General features: G+C 34.6%; 1 long non-coding RNA gene across 1 annotated transcript; it reads left to right on the forward strand.

The window, feature by feature from the left end:
- The first annotated feature begins 388 nt into the window (after positions 1-388).
- LOC149063805 (uncharacterized) lies at positions 389-3,743 on the forward strand. Its single transcript, XR_016196096.1, has 3 exons — positions 389-800; positions 1,968-2,040; positions 3,643-3,743. It is a non-coding gene; the product is annotated as an uncharacterized LOC149063805 (long non-coding RNA).
- The last annotated feature ends 3,817 nt before the right edge of the window (positions 3,744-7,560 follow it).

Here is a 7,560-nt window from a genome sequence, read left to right on the forward strand (position 1 = left end):
AGCTGGGTTCAGCATGGTGGAATCCGACTTGTCGGTATAGTGTTCTTAATCACGAGTTGGACACCTCTCTCTCTCTCTCTTTGCAGCGAATATATATTCATATTTACTTACTCTTCTGAAGAACTCTATATAGTGGTGGCTGGAAACGAAATTTTTAGCCGTGGAAGTCAAAGGACTACTACAATACAACGATGTTACACTACTCCAGTCAAGGCATTTCAGATAACAGAAGTTCCGGGAAGACAAAATCATTAGCAGGCATTGCAGATTCCCATGGCATCCTTCGGTCTCTAGATTTGACACCGGCAGACTTCTGGTAATGGGAATATTTGAAATTCCGGATGTATCGATCCTGGGGGTGAACTATCTCTGTGGTCCTTAGCCGAAAAAAAGTAGTTAGGCGCCGATTTGTCCTTAGCTGGCCAGTAGTTCGACTTTTCGATACTATCTCTAAGCTAAGGACTTTTTTTTAGTAGTTACTTAGGACCGCTTCTAAGGACTACCTAGCACCAGTCCTAAAGCAGCAAGAAAAGTAGTTCACGGCGGCCATCTTGGAAAAGAGGAAATTTCGCCTCTGGCCGCGAGCTCTCGCTGTGATATTTAGCGATGAAATATGCTGTTTTTTTTTTTGAATTAAAATATTTTTTACGATAATAATGACAGATAAAACTTAGATTATATCTTCGGTGTCATCAAAGTTGAAGTGATTCATCGTTATATCCTCCAAAACCTGTGCTATACGTGTATGTTGACATCGGCGATCGAAGCCACGACGAAGTGCTAGCATGTTCATTACTGAGGTAAGAATTATTTTATTGCTATTGAACTATATAAGAAAAGTGTTTAGAAATATTCTCAATATTTTTTTGCTCGGTAAATGCGTTATTTAAAAATATAAATGGACATAATGTCACGCAATCAATAGGGCAGTGGATCCCATTCGGTAATGCTGAAAAATATCAAATAGCCTATGTATATTTTGGATTGTATTGAAAATATTTACATGGCAAATGAAACATGAATCTACAATTACGATAATATCAGATTGAAATTTTACATTCTATATTTTTTGCTGTATGAATTTTTTTTTAATGAAAAATTATGTCTAAATAAATTGAGCATGTGTGTAAATAAATAATTTGAATATTGTTGGCACAATAAAAATTGTGCTTGGATCACTATGCTATAAATAATCGCCTATAAATAAGGAAATTGAAAATTTGTGTTTTAGATCAATCTCCCTTCAATACACAAAGTAACTAATAAGCTACAATTCATTGATAATAAATTATAGCACCTAAATGACAAAAATTTTAATTATTTTTTTGTGATGAGTAATGGTGAAATTGAAATAAAGCATGGTAAAAATTGGCAGTAATGTTAAATATTAATTTTTGTAAAACTCGTGCACTAAAGGATTAAAATATAGATTTGATATTTTGAACTGTTCAAATGAACAATATTGTAATACTTAGTGAAAGTTAAATTTTCAGAAAAAAATCATGTGCCATTTCTTGAAAAATTGCACTCTGTAACTCGCTCTGAGATGAAGAATATTTAATAAAGAATCATTATATTGCTTTGTTGATATAAAAAATGAAATTTTAATTTCGGGCACAGTTTTTAGTGTTGAGGTATATACATTATAATGAAAGGAAGCAGATTAGTGTTTGAAACATATTACTACTTCAGTATTTGGGTTATGGCCTTGCTGTGTGTGTTCAAATTTAATTTTTTGCCAAAAATTGTTTTTGATTTTGTGTGTATGGGTAACGACAGAAAAAAAATTTCCATTTCTTAAGAACTTTAAAATATAACATTTTGACATGTTATGGAACTGAAACTTTTAACATTTAAACTTTTAACAAGCATTTATTTTTTAACGATGTTGTTAGTAAACAGCTGATATATATATTGTATATACATTTGTGAGACTTTTCTAACTCTTGAAAAATTTTGTTTCCCAGGAACTTGGCTGAGGTAGCTACGAAGTTATGTGAAGGTTTTCAAGGTTAAACAATTCTACCAGAGCAAACAAAGGTAATTTTAATTCTTTGTATTTGACTTTGAGCAACAGTTTCCATTATTATTTTCATGTAAAATTAAATATTTCCATGCATGATTTAATGACATAAATTTTAACATTATGTCGCATCATTTTCACTGATTTCATTTGTATCAACAACCCTAGTGGAACAAATACAGTCAAACCCCGATTTAATGCCACCATCCCACCCAAAGAATTTTGGCGTTATATCAGATCACAGACATAATAGCGTTTCGGAGAGGCTGTATTACATAAATTCACATGTTTATTATGAAATGTATTTCAGTGTCTCATTTATGTTGCATGATGAATAAAAAACCTATTTTATACACATTCAATTTTAAGTTGAGAAAATTCATAAAAATTGTAAACTGTAAAATCACTTGAATATTTCTCAATATAAAACTTAACAGAAACATACTTCCCTTTGAAATTATTGTAATTTCAGCAACACATTTTATATGTGCAAAAACAAAATGAGCAAGGTGGGGGGGAAGGTGGCATTGTTTTTAGTCCATACCATATTGGTTTTTCTCGAGAAATATCTTGCTATGAGTAATTTTCTTTATAATCATAATTTTTTCAGATACTATTGAAAGAACAACTCTTTTTGACATAATTGAATTGAGGAAATTAAGATAGACGATTCTTAATGGCTACCTATACCACTCAAAATTTGACCAGTGCAAGTAAAAACATGTATACTGTTGAAAAACTTGTCTTGGCTATATAAATGAGAGGGAGGACATTAAAAAAAACCTTTAGAAGCTTTGCTAACTGAAAAGCAATATTAATTCTTTGAAAATTTTATTATCATATTTACTGATTAGCAAATTTTGTGAATGGAAATATTAAAACAATTAATATAATTGACGACAAATAATATCATACTTTTTAACTAGCGAGACCATACAACACTGCAAAATTTCTATGTTAATTTAAATAGGGTTCCCCGATCCACAAGAGGTTGCTAAGGATGTGTTTTAGAGCGAAGCTGAAAGTAAAGTGAAAATATTAAGTAAGCTACGTGCCAATAGGTTTTTTCACTTCATCTGTCTGACCAAAATTTTAGGGTAGAAACATGGCTCGAAAAATTGAAAAAAATTTTTAGGCGCCGGCCAAATTTCTTGGCAGCCAAGCATATTTTTAGGAGAAATAATCCAAAGTAAAAAAAAAATTATATTGAACTTTTTCAGCACTTGGTGATGATCTTCACATATTGGAAGATGCAGATATAAACTCCAAATATTTTGTGATCTGCATAGAAAATTTTAGGTGTCAGTATGATTTTCTTTTTTGCAATGTTGGCTCCTAAGATTTGTGAAGCCCTAGGTAAATACATCTACACATGAACAAGTTCTACACATGAACAAGTGCATCTGTGTGCAATGCCAGGCCTCCCTTGTAAAACACAGTTGATGCATTTTGGATCCTACTGTGATAAAATGGTGACGAGTCGACAAAGTGCTATTGTGCACGAATTATCTCTACTTATGCAACTAAAGACTGTTATAATTTGAAATCAAATATACAGTACATTTAAAGATTGATAAGCATAATAAAGGTGTTTTTTTTCTTCCTCTTTCTAATTTCAGGTAAATCAACATTTGAAGATGCAGATGAAAGTTAATGAATCTCAAAAAATTATATTCTTGAAAGGTGCGATTTCTAAGAAAAGTACAACAAATAAATTGTGATTATGATAACTTTCTATGAATATATGTTTGAAATAAAATGTTTTTGTATGACAAATCATATGTGCAAGTTGTTATTTAATTCATGTTTCTATTAATCAACTTCAATCAATCATTCATCTTCTAATCAACTGAAATGAAATATACGATCAAATGAAAGTTATCAGGGGAAGTTATTTGTTGGAAGCTAAATATGAAACAGATAAATTGATGAAAGATCTTTAATATAGAAGTATATATATTTTAAATATTGAAGTATTCACTTGCATTAACAGGTAAGTGCTCATTCATAAAAAATCATGTTCTGATAATATTTTTTAATACTGAGGATAAACCCATAGTTTAAAATATAGAACTACAATACGCAGCAAGGCAGTTAATTCTTTTAATTATAAATTATCAATAATTTATTATTTTAGTTGCTCCAAAAAGAATTTGCAATTCGTTGTTTCAATGAATTTAAAAGGAATAAAAATGGACAATAAAAATCATTTAACAAATTGGTCTTTAAAAAAAAAGTGGCACTCAATATTAAAAATAGTATTCAGCTGGGGCCTCAAGTAGGGCTCCCGAGGTGAATAGGGGGCCCAAAAATCTAATTATTTTGCATAATAACCCTTTCAAGAAGAGGGCCCCCCAAAAAAAAGGGAAAGTCTGCCCCGAAAAGGCACATTACGGCCATAGGCTCAACTAGTGCCGGTAACCTTAATTTAAAATCGTACATTTTGTTGTAAGAATTTTTTATTTTCAAATTTTGATTTCATCAGTATGCGACCCACTTATATGCAGCTGGGGTCCCATATACTCGCTCAGTGGCGTCGGAGCCGTGGGTGCCTGAGAACCCACAGTATTCTGTACCACTGGTCTGAGCACCCCCCAGAATTCATCCAGAAATCAAAATTTTCCACGTAAAGGTCAAGCCAAGCACCCACATGTACATAACATTTCCGACGCCTCTGTACTCGCTTCTTCAAGCATCCAAAAGTGGGGTCCATGAGCTCGGACAAAAAAAATACTTTGACTATTATTATATACTGAATCTTATTCTAAAAAAAAGTCGCAAGATGAAAAATGCAACGTCCTCATACGTTTACAAAATAATTAAACTAGCCAGCGATATTAGAGTAAAAAAAATTGCAAAACACGGGTGACAAAAAAATGTATGGCGAGTCCCTCGGAAAAAAAAAGTTTGTTTACAACATGTTTGTTTGTAAACATGAAATCGCTGCCACAACCCACTGCGGAAAAACGATTGTGAAATAATTAGTAGTAGTTGTAGACTTCAAACGGCATCCCGATTGGTTAGAGATCTGTTACTCTCGAAACCAAAAATTTTCTCCCCCTCTAACTACTGTTTCACGTCACGTGACCTTAAGGACTGGTAGTATATAGTACCTCTTAACTACTAGTAGTTGAAGCGGTCCTTAGCTTCAGTCCTCCGACCGGTAGTTCATTAGGACTAGTAGTTACGAAGGACTGCAGAGATAGTTCACCCCCTGGTCCATCCAATCTGTCGTAACTGAAAGATGCGATCCGCCGAGAGGTGTCATGTATACATCCAGACCTGCTACACTCTGCCGTTGCTGGATTTGTGAATCGCCTGCAATGTGTTATTCCCTGAGGTGGTGGTTATGTGGAACACATACTACTGTAATAAACGATTTGTAAGATTCGTCATTTGCGCATCATTTCTCAGACTTGTGTACGTCAGAGCCACCTATCGGCGGTTTTTTTACCTATTTTTCCTGTCAAAACAGTTCCCGTGACCTAGCGATGCTCTAACCCTGCAAACCGTTTTTTTATTTCGGCTATTTTTCCGGTTTTTATGCATTTTTAAAGTTTCTACACGGACTTTTTGCCCACCCTGTTAAAAAAAAGAGAACGTATTTTCCTCTTCATGAAAAGCCACAACACATTAAAGTGTTTTTGTGTCAAGTCAGGGGAAATAAAAGCGGGAATAAAAGGGGAATAAAAGAGTAAATTTTTTCGTTGGGGGGGGGGGGGGAAAGAAACACTTATCTACTCGCAATCGGAAAAAAAAAATTCTTAAAATACGTGGGAAGGTTTCGCAATTTCAAATGTGTCAGTTGCACTTCTGAAAGAGTTACAAAAATTCAACAACTTATCAAAACCTCTCTTCTAGAACATTCTAAAATTTTTAAGCAATAATATATGTAAAATATTAACTCAAACACATGTAGACGTACGGTGACCATACGTCCCATATTTCCCGGGACAGTCCCGGTACTTTCTCTTTTTTTGGCCGTCCCGACTTTTTGGCAAAAGTGTACCGGTTTTTCCCGTATTTTACACGACGCCTACTTGAATTTTTATTCTTTATTGAAGTCGAAGATTGAAATTATTTTTCAACTCATAAATTATTTTATGATTGTTACAACTATATATGGGATATTAATCTCCCACATTTGCTTGGTAAACGTGTTTTTTTTTTCGTGGAATACATTTTAATCCCCTGCAATTTGCAGTAATGCATCATTTCCCGCCATTGTGATTTTTCCGTAATTTAAACAATATTTGGCAACTTAGTTTGGTTTTGTCATCGTTTTTGGCGATAAATTGCAATGTCCCGTATTTTCCCGTATTTAAAATCCCGATGTCCCGTATTTCTCTCGAGGAAATATGGTCAGCGTATGTAGAAGTGAAAAACATTGAAACTAGCATGAAATAAAATCTTTCTGTGTCACGCATAAAATAAGTATATCCAACGGATTAGTGGTTTAGTACAAAGTTATGTTGATAGATGACGCTGTCCGAGATTGTCCGAGGACCACGATTCAGGTGAACGGATAATTTGTTTGGAATTTGTGTACGTAAGAACTGCTAAAACTTTGCGTATGTTGCTTTGGAACCCCTGAAAATCAACTTGGGGAAAATAATTTTGTGTCGTTGATGTAGAGAAAGCCCCGATTGTAATTTTTTTTCTCTCGAAAATTCGAATTCTGAGGTGTAGCTTGGGTATACTGGCGAGAAAGTCATCGTTGACAATCCGGGTTTGGGGTGACAATTGCCTCGGGATAAAGTCATAATGAATCGCTGTTGATGTGTGTGTGTGTAAAAGATCCCCCCCCCCCCGGGTTCGACTCCCGGTAGAGGCAGAGATGAGTTTTTTCCTTCCTTAAAAAATTAACATCTCAAATAATAAATATCTTCACAACATCCAGTCTTCCGTATACCTTGTATTAACAAGTGGAGAGCGACATTCATGTCATATTAAAAGAATAATTAACATTAGAAGATTCAGAGCATAAGACATTTTACTGTTGCATATTAATATCCAAGATACAATCAGATATACAGATAAAATGATTCTTACATTCGGAATAGAAAGGGGGCCCCCGAATTACTTTAAATTAATGAGGATGGGAACTTAGCCCAGCAGAGAGGAAATTACAATTAATTCCGGACAAGAACATGGTTATTACAAGTCTGTACTCACGGTAGGACGACACAGACGATTATCAAGTCCTTAATAGACCTTCACAACCTTATTACGGGGACGTCCGGCAGGATGCAGATTAGATGATGGTCAGTTGATCCAGTTGAAGGGAGGTATGTAGACGGCATGGAGGACCGCGGTAAGTGTGGTGGATGGCGTGGTCGGACCATGTTGGTGGGGATGATAGATGTCTCCTCGTCTAAATCGACAACATCCAGTCGTCGGTCTTGCGATTCCTTTTAGTTATCTGTATTGCATTATTGCGCAGGAGTGAGGTATATTACGGAGGAGTTACACTCCCATAATTTTTGATATTAGTGCATCGCGTTCTCTGCCATACATTCAGAGCGAGTCTCACATGA

The sequence above is a fragment of the Pholcus phalangioides genome, unplaced genomic scaffold (genome assembly GCF_987345545.1).
Source record: "Pholcus phalangioides strain wild (caught in Gottingen) unplaced genomic scaffold, Ppha-v1.0 ptg000043l_1, whole genome shotgun sequence".
Classification (NCBI taxonomy): domain Eukaryota; kingdom Metazoa; phylum Arthropoda; class Arachnida; order Araneae; family Pholcidae; genus Pholcus; species Pholcus phalangioides.